This window comes from Haliotis cracherodii, unplaced genomic scaffold (assembly GCF_022045235.1).
Source record: "Haliotis cracherodii isolate W230 unplaced genomic scaffold, xgHalCrac1.p SCAF_3, whole genome shotgun sequence".
Classification (NCBI taxonomy): domain Eukaryota; kingdom Metazoa; phylum Mollusca; class Gastropoda; order Lepetellida; family Haliotidae; genus Haliotis; species Haliotis cracherodii.
The window spans coordinates 21,111,331-21,123,540 of record NW_027266286.1 but is presented as its reverse complement, the minus strand read 5'-3'; the positions used below and the strand labels follow the sequence as shown (position 1 = coordinate 21,123,540).

General features: G+C 43.6%; 2 protein-coding genes across 2 annotated transcripts in view; one reads left to right on the top strand and one right to left on the bottom strand.

The window, feature by feature from the left end:
* The window catches only part of LOC139473756 (uncharacterized), a 73,990-nt gene extending 65,916 nt beyond the window's left edge, over positions 1-8,074 (bottom strand). Inside the window, exon 1 of the mRNA XM_071256500.1 lies at positions 7,996-8,074. The gene's annotated coding sequence lies outside the window, so the exon portion shown is untranslated. The remainder of the gene's footprint in view (positions 1-7,995) is intronic.
* Positions 1-12,210, top strand: part of LOC139475288 (uncharacterized) — a 46,639-nt gene that overhangs the window by 17,281 nt on the left and 17,148 nt on the right. The window lies entirely within an intron of this gene.

The window sequence follows — 12,210 nt, the reverse complement described above, 5'->3', positions numbered from 1 at the left end:
TGGCATCACTACGTTTAATAACACTATGGCATCACTTCGTTTACTAACACTATAGCATCACTTCGTTTAATAACACTACGGCATTACTTCGTTTAATAACACTATGGCATTACTTCGTTTAAAAACACTATAGCATCACTTCGTTTAATAACACTATGGCATTACTTCGTTTAATAACACTTTGGCATCACTTCGTTTAATAACTCTTTTGCATCACTTCGTTTAATAACACTATGGCATCACTTCGTTTACTAACACTATAGCATCACTTCGTTTAATAACACTATGGCATTACTTCGTTTAATAACACTATGGCATTACTTCGTTTAAAAACACTATAGCATCACTTCGTTTAATAACACTATGGCATCACTTCGTTTAATAACACTTTGGCATCACTTCGTTTAATAACTCTTTTGCATCACTTCGTTTAATAACACTATGGCATTACTTCGTTTAATAACACTATAGCATCACTTCGTTTAAAAACACTATGGCATCACTTCGTTTATTAACACTATGGCATCACTTCGTTTAATAACACTATATCATCACTTCGTGGAATAACACTATGGCATCACTTCGTTTAATAACACTATAGCATCACTTCGTTTAATAACATTATGGCATCCCCTCATTTGAGAACACTATATTAACATCACAGCACACAACATCAATGGACAGCGTTATCTTAAGAGTCTCGGCATCACCTCGTTTAATAACACTTTATCATAACTTACTGATAAAACCATCATATCACCACACTACTAATAAACAGTCTCACTTAATAACATAGCATCACCCCGTTTAATGACACTAAAACATTCCCCATCCGATAACACTATTAAGTCACCACATTCAAATTCCACTGTAACATCACGTATCAACACAACGTTAGAACGTCAGTGCCGCATTATCAGCACCATGAGCGACAAAACCGTATCAAATTGTGATGATATCAGGTATTTGCGAAAAGTTGAACACCTGTCCCACCGGTAGCACCAGTCACAAACACATGCAAAGGCAATTCAATCGTTCACCTGAAAAAAACACGGGAACGGTACAAGTCAAAATAAGGAATTTTGTCACTGATGTGACAAATTTGAAAATGTCCTCCAAATGTCTCCCATAAAACCTTTTGAAAGCTTTACTGAGGCTTTGAATGTTGGAATCCTGATTAAACAACCTTCAAGCTAGAGTCGTATGACGCTGTTTGAAATGTTGAGAGAGAGCATGTACGATTGTACCTCAAAAGTTATGACTCGAAATCACCAAAGGCCGGAGCTGCTGAAATATTGTTCGACATAAAGGGAAGGGTGACTTTTGGAAAATTGATGGCATCTCTCTTGTCATACAGTCTTGTGGATAGTTTTTGTCTCTCTGAATCTTTAGATTTAAATCTAAATATAAAACAGATCACCTACATTCCGATACAAACCGGGGGCACGGGTGGCCAAGTCGTCTAAGGCGCCGCGATTCGCTTTGCAGAGTTGCGTCCCTTGGGCACGCCAGAAACCTATGATTGTGGGTTCGAATCCCGGTTCGCCACGATTATGTTTCTAGGTTTGTCAGCACCATACCCATGCTCGTGGGTTTCAACGAAGTGGTAAACGTCTGAGACCTGCATCACTTCGGGCTTTCTTCCCACATTAAGCTGACACGCAGCGATATAACTGGAATACTGTTAAAAGTGGCATTAAACCTAACTCACTCACTCCGATACAATCCGTACTAGGTAGCCATTGTTACCATGCGATCCAACACGACGTAGCACATTTTAAAGCACAGACTGCTTCAGAATCCTCATGTGAGTCTGTGCTTTAAAATCAAAGGATAAGGGTATGGTTGTCGAGTAATGTAAAAGACACACTTTGAAGTGACGAACTTTGGGGGCAAATTAAAGACTCGATTTCAGGTTTGAGTGACTTAAATTGCCAACAACCTCACTACAGTATCACCCAAAGGAAATTAGATTATTGACTTTTAATGTTCCAGTGCCCAACAGCGTGGAATAAAATCCTGCGATGCCGAAGTAGATAATAAAGTGTTCCAGACAACGCGTCCAGATGGCAGACTAGGATATATAAGTGTTATATATCCTTTATGATTTCCTGGCATGGAGAGTCTCATGTTATAACAGACACCACATCCCTCATTCCGCCTAACGCCACTACCCCCATTTTAACATCCCCCGAGTCGGCGTTCCTACTCTCATCTCTGTATTCACCAATTCCAGTGGCTGTTGCCGTGACGGCATTTGAGAGGATCGAGACAATATGGAGATTAATCTCCAGACTCCATCAACCGCTCCCTTTCCAATCACGCTAATTAGCATGTGTTCTGCATTACAAGCGAAACAATCACAATCTATACGGTGTACAATATTAAAGTATCTTGGTTAATGTCAAAATTGAGGCTTGTCAGGACGTTTTCCGTCATTACGTGACAACAGCATTATTGAATTCGAAATGAAATGTCAGAAAGTCGCCAAGCTTCTTGGCGTTCTAACTTCATGCAGAAAATTATGTATTTCTTTTCGGCTGTTTTCGCAAAGGCCGTCTCAAAGTCACCTCCGATACTGCTGTTTAAAGATTTGTTACTTTCAAGCTCGGTGTGCGACCTTTACCAACACAAAGAATGATCTCTTCACAACATCGGGGATTATGGAAATATCAAATGCACTGACCTTTCTTTCTCTTACTGTTAAAATTCAGGTGGACAAAGATCAGGAGCATTCGCGACAACGTTCCGCTGCTACTTGTATATCTCTGTCTTAAACACACCACACTGCTACTGTACATCTCTTTCTTGTACATACGTCACACTGCTACTGTATATCTCTGTCTTAAACACACCACACTGCTACTGTATATCACTGTCTTAAACACACCACACAGCTACTGTATATCTCTGTCTTAAACACACAACACTGCTACTGTATATCTCTGTCTTAAACACACCACACTGTTACTGTATATCTCTGTCTTAAACACACGTCACACTGCTACTGTATATCTCTGTCTTAAACACACCGCACAGCTACTGTATATCTCTGTCTTAAACACACCACACAGCTACTAGTATATCTCTGTCTTAAACACACGTCACACTGCTACTGTATATCTCTGTCTTGAACACACGTCACACTGCTACTGTATATCTCTGTCTTGTACACACGTCACACTGCTACTAGTATATCTCTGTCTTAAACACACCACACTGCTACTGTATATCTCTGTCTTGAACACACGTCACACTGCTACTGTATATCTCTGACTTAAACACACCACACTGCTACTGCATATCTTTGTCTTAAACACACCACAGTGCTACTGTATATCTCTGTCTTAAACACACCACACTTCTACTGTATATCGCTGTCTTTAACACACGTCACACTGCTAGTGTATATCTCTGTCTTAAACACACCACACTGCTACTGTATATCCCCTGTCTTGTACACACGTCACACTGCTATTGTATATCCCCTGTCTTGTACACACGTCACACCGCTACTGTATATCTCTGTCTTGTACACACGTCACACTGCTACTGTTTATCACTGTCTTGTACACATGTCACACTGCTACTGTATATATCTGTCTTGTACACACCACACTGCTACTGTATATCCCCTGTCTTGTACACACGTCACACTGCTACTGTATATGCCCTGTCTTGTACACACGTCACACTGCTACTGTATATCCCCTGTCTTGTACACACGTCACACTGCTACTGTATATCCTGTCTTGTACACACGTCACACTGCTACTGTATATCCTGTCTTGTACACACGTCACACTGCTACTGTATATCCTGTCTTGTACACAAGTCACACTGCTACTGTATATCTCTGTCTTGTACACACGTCACACTGCTACTGTATATCCCCTGTCTTGTACACAAGTCACACTGCTACTGTATATCCCCTGTCTTGTACACACGTCACACTGCTACTGTATATCTCTGTCTTGTACACACGTCACGCTGCTACTGTATATCCTCTGTCTTGTACACACGTCACACTGCTACTGTATATGCCCTGTCTTGTACACACGTCACACTGCTACTGTATATCCTCTGTCTTGTACACACGTCACACTTCTACTGTATATCCTCTGTCTTGTACACACGTCACACTGCTACCGTATATCTCTGTCTTGTACACACGTCACACTGCTACTGTATATCCCCTGTTTTGTACACACGTCACACTGCTATTGTATATCTCTGTCTTGTACACACGTCACACTGCTACTGTATATGCCCTGTCTTGTACACACGTCACACTGCTACTGTATATCCTCTGTCTCGTACACACGTCACACTGCTACTGTATATGCCCTGTCTTGTACACACGCCACACTGCTACTGTATATCCCCTGTCTTGTACACACGTCACACTGCTACTGTATATGCCCTGTCTTGTACACACGTCACACTGCTACTGTATATCCTCTGTCTTGTACACACGTCACACTTCTACTGTATATCCCCTGTCTTGTACACACGTCAGACTGCTACTGTATATGCCCTTTCTTGTACACACGTCACACTGCTACTGTATATCCCCTGTCTTGTACACACGTCACACTGCTACTGTATATCTCTGTCTTGTACACACGTCACACTGCTACTGTATATGCCCTGTCTTGTACACATGTCACACTTCTACTGTATATCCTCTGTCTTGTACACACGTCACACTGCTACTGTATATGCCCTGTCTTGTACACACGTCACACTGCTACTGTATATGCCCTGTCTTGTACACACGTCACACTGCTACTGTATATCTCTGTCTTGTACACACGTCACACTGCTACTGTATATGCCCTGTCTTGTACACATGTCACACTGCTACTGTATATGCCCTGTCTTGTACACACGTCACACTGCTACTGTATATCTCTGTCTTGTACACACGTCACACTGCTACTGTATATCTCTGTCTTGTACACACGTCACACTGCTACTGTATATGCCCTGTCTTGTACACATGTCACACTGCTACTGTATATCCCCTGTCTTGTACACACGTCACACTGCTACTGTATATCCCCTGTCTTGTACACACCACACTGCTACTGTATATCCTCTGTCTTGTACACACGTCACACTGCTACTGTATATCTCTGTCTTGTACACACGTCACACTGCTACTGTATATCCTCTGTCTTGTACAAACGTCACACTGCTACTGTATATCCCCTGTCTTGTACATACGTCACACTTCTACTGTATATGCCCTGTCTTGTACACACGTCACACTTCTACTGTATATGCCCTGTCTTGTACACACGTCACACTGCTACTGTATATCTCTGTCTTGTACACACGTCACACTACTACTGTATATGCCCTGTCTTGTACACACGTCACACTGCTACTGTATATCCCCTGTCTTTTACACACGTCACACTGCTACTGTATATCTCTGTCTTGTACACACGTCACACTGCTACTGTATATGCCCTGTCTTGTACACACGTCACACTGCTACTGTATATCTCTGTCTTGAACACACGTCACACTGCTACTGTATATCTCTGTCTTGTACACACGTCACACTACTACTGTATATCTCTGTCTTGTACACACGTCAGACTGCTACTGTATATCCTCTGTCTTGTACACACGTCACACCGCTACTGTATATCCCTGTCTTGTACACACGTCACACTGCTACTGTATATCTCTGTCTTGTACACACGTCACACTGCTACTGTATATGCCCTGTCTTGTACACACGTCACACTGCTACTGTATATCTCTGTCTTGTACACACGTCACACTGCTACTGTATATACCCTGTCTTGTACACACGTCACACTGCTACTGTATATCCCCTGTCTTGTACATACGTCAGACTGCTACTGTATATGCCCTGTCTTGTACACACGTCACACTGCTACTGTATATCCTCTGTCTTGTACACACGTCACACTGCTACTGTATATCTCTGTCTTGTACACACGTCACACTGCTACTGTATATCTCTGTCTTGTACACACGTCACACTGTTACTGTATATCTCTGTCTTGTACACACGTCACACTGCTATTGTATATCTCTGTCTTGTACACACGTCACACCGCTACTGTATATCCTCTGTCTTGTACACACGTCACACTGCTACTGTATATCTCTGTCTTGTACACACGTCACACTGCTACTGTATATCTCTGTCTTGTACACACGTCACACTGCTACTGTATATCTCTGTCTTGTACACACGTCACACTGCTACTGTATATCTCTGTCTTGTACACACGTCACACTGCTACTGTATATCTCTGTCTTGTACACACGTCACACTGCTACTGTATATCCCCTGTCTTTTACACACGTCACACTGCTACTGTATATCCCCTGTCTTTTACACACGTCACACTGCTACTGTATATCCCCTGTCTTTTACACACGTCACACTGCTACTGTATATCCCCTGTCTTTTACACACGTCACACTGCTACTGTATATCCCCTGTCTTTTACACACGTCACACTGCTACTGTATATCTCTGTCTTGTACACACGTCACACTGCTACTGTATATCTCTGTCTTGTACATACGTCACACTGCTACTGTATATCCCTGTCTTGTACACACGTCACACTACTACTGTATATCTCTGTCTTGTACACACGTCACACTGCTACTGTATATCTCTGTCTTTTACACACGTCACACTGCTACTGTATATCCCCTGTCTTTTACACACGTCACACTGCTACTGTATATCTCTGTCTTGTACACACGTCACACTGCTACTGTATATCTCTGTCTTGTACATACGTCACACTGCTACTGTATATCTCTGTCTTGTACACACGTCACACTGCTACTGTATATCTCTGTCTTGTACACACGTCACACTACTACTGTATATCTCTGTCTTGTACACACGTCACACTGCTACTGTATATCTCTGTCTTGTACACACGTCACACTGCTACTGTATATCCCTGTCTTGTACACACGTCACACTGCTACTGTATATCTCTGTCTTGTACACACGTCACACTGCTACTGTATATCTCTGTCTTGTACATACGTCACACTGCTACTGTATATCCCTGTCTTGTACACACGTCACACTGCTACTGTATATCTCTGTCTTGTACACACGTCACACTGCTACTGTATATCTCTGTCTTGTACAAACGTCACACTGCTACTGTATATCTCTGTCTTGTACACACGTCACACTGCTACTGTATATCTCTGTCTTGTACACACGTCACACTGTTTCTGGTATGTCCCATGTCAAAGGTAAATAGTGTTTAAAATGGCAAGGTTCCAAGATACGTTAAGATTAGCCTTATAGAGACGTGTAGTGCTGTAAAGACGCAGGGTGGAATTTAGATATCTCGATTACCCTAAATGAAATTAAAATCTGAATAATATCTAAATTAAGAAAATCTTTGTCATATTTTTGATGATGTTAAGTGATTGATTTTTCGAGCCATTTTCGGGAGTTAACCGTACAGCAGTATGACGAGGACTAACGCAGTGAACGATGTGCCGCCTAGAACCCGACCTCCACTCCCCATCAGTCTAACACACGTACACTGCGCCAGTCATCTGTCACTACAGAACGTACCAGATACGGCTGCGAGGACGACGACAGCAACTACCTTGCACAACTACTCGGTAACCATACCGGTCCAGAGGGAGGAGGTGATATGATCTGGTCCAGACAGCTCATACTGACACATATTGATTAACCTCATCAAGCAACACATTTTGGCAATTATCTACCCTGCCGACAGCATCTTGTTCCGTTAGAAGCTATGTGTACCTACAGGAGACAGATTGTACATACAAATGAGGGGACGGTAATTTCCTCAGCTACACATAACGATTATGGTATCCGATATCAACAACACCGGACACCGTACGTTGTACATTGTACACTGCATTGATGACGCTGCCTACTCGACTTCTCGTCTCTCTTTCCGAACTCCTGGCTAGCTCGGTTACACTTACCTTTTCTATCTTCTATCAACGCAGAGAAACATGTTTCACCCCACTGTGTATTTCTCCATACAGCTTATGGAACAAGTCTACGTACATTTAACACAGAATAAACAAGCAGGCAGCGAAGTCCTTCTTCCGCCAACCTTACATGATGGCCAAGGAAACCTATGGTCCTGTCAGGTTAGATCACAACACACACAGGACTTGACTTCAATGTATTCCTTCTTTACATAGTGCCAGCCCCAGCACGTGGTTCCAATATGGCCCTTCACTTGTACAGCTGCATCCCTCTCAGACATGCAGATTCAGATTACGTGTCCCTGCCGGAACCTCAGCCATCATCTGGTGACAGTCAATGGATTCCTTGCAAAACCTGACCAACCTGCGACTATCCAGCAACGGCTTGGCCTAATGGAAACTCGATCCCTCAATACTGTTTAGCTTACTGAAACAACAACGAATCACGGCGACGCAGCGTTTTGTCACTGTTAAAGTTAACATGGTGGCGTGAAATACACGAGCTTGAAGGGGAGAATCCATTACCAACGCCGTCCCCGAATGACTCACCCCGTCCTTCGTAATGAAGGAAACGAGGTCGGCGGTTCCAATTCAGAAATTCACTGACCCTCGCTGTTGGGAATATTGAATTTTTAGTCGAAGTGTTTTGGTCTTGTAAAGTGCATGCATTTCATAGCGCAGTTGTCCTGCAACAGATGCTATTGGGTGAAATTTCGGAACAGCGGAGGTTAAATGTTGTATGAGGTTCTAGCTAGCCTTCTGTTTTCATGGTGTGTGTTACGTTTGCATTTATACAATATTCATGCGCCTACATTGAAGTGCCAATCACTCAACGATGTACGTCCCTCACCGTTAAAATCATCTGACTTTCACACGTTTCTTTTCCCAATACATTAGCGATATTCATTGTGAGAGGTATTGATTTTCTGATCTGTGCGTACTGGGATGTAATGTCAACAAAAACTAGTTCATGTTGGTTTGTGTGTTAAAAAGGGTATTCTTTCAAATTAACTAAATTCCTTTAAAAAACATTACATCAATTCCTACATGCTCGTGTTTTACTTCAGATACGAAATAGTCACGAAAACAGGTTACACTGTATCAATATATTGATGAACTGTAAAGGACAGAGGCTGGCAGTCGGCGATGTCGTGTGAACTGTACATGCAGTTTGCTCTTCTCGTAAACACATTCAGAAAAGTAAATTGCAGTTTTCAACATTGTTTGTTTTCTCTGAAGACGGAACACACACGAGCGCCATTTTATGTGAAAATCTTTTATGTTATTATTTGCAAGCTGACGGTGTGTGTTTTAAATCAATTATTTAAAAATAAAGACCGGAAACAGAATTTCAAATCATTTTCCGCCTAAAGTAGCTTTGTTGCGTTATCCCGTTCCACATACCAGGAAAGTAGTTTTATACTGTATGTAACCAACAGCTCAAGTACTCCCTTTAGAGATTGCCATCATACAGCTGTTACGAAATTACCTCACTCACTCTTGGCCTCATTCTCTTATTATAGCGATACATGATCGACTCAATATTCAACTCAGTAATACGTCACTGCGGTGAATTACGTTGCGTTGCGTTGCGTTGCGTTACGGTGCGTTGCGGTGCGGTGCGGGGCGGGGCGGGGCGGGGCGGGGCGGGGCGGGGCGGGGCGGGGCGGGGCGGGGCGGTGCGATGTGCAAATGTGATTCAAGTCGTTCAAATACTCCTTTTGTTATCTACTGTCAAACATTTTATGATCACGCATATCAATCTACCACTCACTGAATATCCTAACAACCGAGAGACCATGCCTCACACATTACACCAGTCTAGGCCTTGACGGAAAATGACCTTGACCCTCTATAACAGTCTTCCTTTAAACATGATGTTGACCTCGTGCACATTCACAACACCTGTAGTCGACTCTCACATGCAACGAAGACTTTAGAGACCCATGACATTGACTTTAGAGACCCGTGAAGATCCGGGGTAGAATAGGTCTTCAGCAACCCAGGCTTGACGTAAAAGGCGACTTTGCTTTTCGTAAGAGGCGACTAACAGGTTCGGTTGGTCATGCTCGCTGACTTGGTTGATGCATGTCATGGTATCCCAATTGCGTGGATCGATGCTCATGATGTCAATCACTGGATTGTCTGGTCCAGACTCGATTATTTACAGACCGACGTCATATAGCTGAAATATTGCCGAGTGCGGGGTTAAACAACAAACAAACAAAACAAAAACATTGTCTTTAGACTTAATGCATCTAATGCTACATCTCTATCAGTAATCTAGCTGTGGACCTCCATTTAGACAAGAACTTAATGAGCCGTACGTTGGGAAAGAGGAGGAGTGCTGAAGGTCGGAGAAGGCAAGTCAGATCTAGCGGGATGCAGAACCATGGCCTAGATACTTGAATATGGAACAACGGCACGAGGAGCATCATTCAACGTGGCTGTCACAGACGTTACCTCACAAGACACAATACCATGATTGCATTTCTAAAACAACAGTTAACAGAGCCACCAGATCAATAACCCGGCGAGGGAAGGACGCGATGCGGTTGTAGGACGTGGGCTGGCAAGACACGACTCGGCGAGGCCCCAGCCTCTGTACACTGGCCTCAGCCTCTGTACACTGGCCTCTTTGGAATCAGACTCTGTCATTTTGTGTGTTTTGGTGGTCGACAGCGGATGTCTAGTCCGGCATACTTCATTCGTTGCTCAATACTTTTCAACCTGTAAGTCTTGTCGAAGATAAAAAAAAAGTGAAAATAAACTTTAATTCTGTTTCTAATTCAAATGTGATTGAATTGAATATAATTGATGTTATAAAAAAACGTCTTGTACTGAAAAGACAACTGTCTTTTCAACAATAGGCAGATCACGTATTTAATAACACACTCACATCCATTCCCATTCCCATCCCCTTCTCAGCTCAAGCAGCCTATACTCATCCCCTTCTCAGCTCTAGCAGTCTATACTCATCCCCTTCTCAGCTCTAGCAGTCTATATTCATCCCCTTTCTCAGCTCTAGCAGTCTATACGCATCCCCTTCTCAACTCTAGCAGTCTATACTCATCCCCTTCTCAACTCTAGCAGTCTATACTCATCCCCTTCTCAGCTCTAGCAGTCTATACTCATCCCCTTCTCTGCTCTAGCAGTCTATACTCATCCACTTCTCAGCTCTAGCAATCTATACTCATCCCCTTCTCAACTCTGGCAGTCTATACTCATCCCCTTCTCAGCTCTAGCAGTCTATACTCATCCCCTTCTCAGCTCTGGCAGTCTATGCTCATCCCCTTCTCAGCTCTAGCAGTCAATACTCATCCCCTTCTCAGCTTGAGCCGTCTACACGCATCCCCTTCTCAGCTCTAGCAGTCTACACCCATCCCCTTCTCAGCTCTAGCAGTCTATACGCATCCCCTTCTCAGCTTTAGCAGCCTACACGCATCCCCTTCTCAGCTCGAGCAGCCTACACGCATCCCCTTCTCGGCTCTAGCAGTCTATACGCATCCCCTTCTCAGCTCCAGCAGCCTATACTCACCCCCTTCTCAGCTCTAGCAGCCTATACGCATCCCCTTCTCGGCTCTAGCAGTCTATACGCATCCCCTTCTCAGCTTGAGCCGTCTACACGCATCCCTTTCTCAGCTTAGCGGTCAACACGCATTCCCTTCTCAGCTCTAGCTGTCAACACGCACCCCCTTCTCAGCTTGAGCCGTCTACACGCATCCCCTTCTCAGCTCTAGCGGTCAACACGCATTCCCTTCTCAGCTCTAGCAGTCTACACGCATCCCCTTCTCAGCTCTAGCAGTCTACACGCATCCCCTTCTCAGCTCTAGCAGTCTACACGCATCCCCTTCTCAGCTCTAGCAGTCTATACGCATCCCCTTCTCAGCTACCATGACATACGACCGCCTCCGGTCGCGTCATTCCAAAAGATGTTAAAAGATGGTACTTGTTGTGACCCTGTCTGGCGCTCGGCATTAAGGGGGTTAAAACAAGGACAGGTCGGCTCGGAGTCAGTGTACTGTGTCTGAGTGGGGTATTCATGTTAAACTGCAGCATGGTGTCTCAGTGTGCTAGCACTATAAATCGGCATCAGTCCGGACTAGTACAAGTCATATACTGAACAGTCGCTGCGTTCCTAAAGTGTAACTTACCCTTCCGACCCCTCTTTCTATGAACGATGTAAAGGATTATCCTTAATCGTTT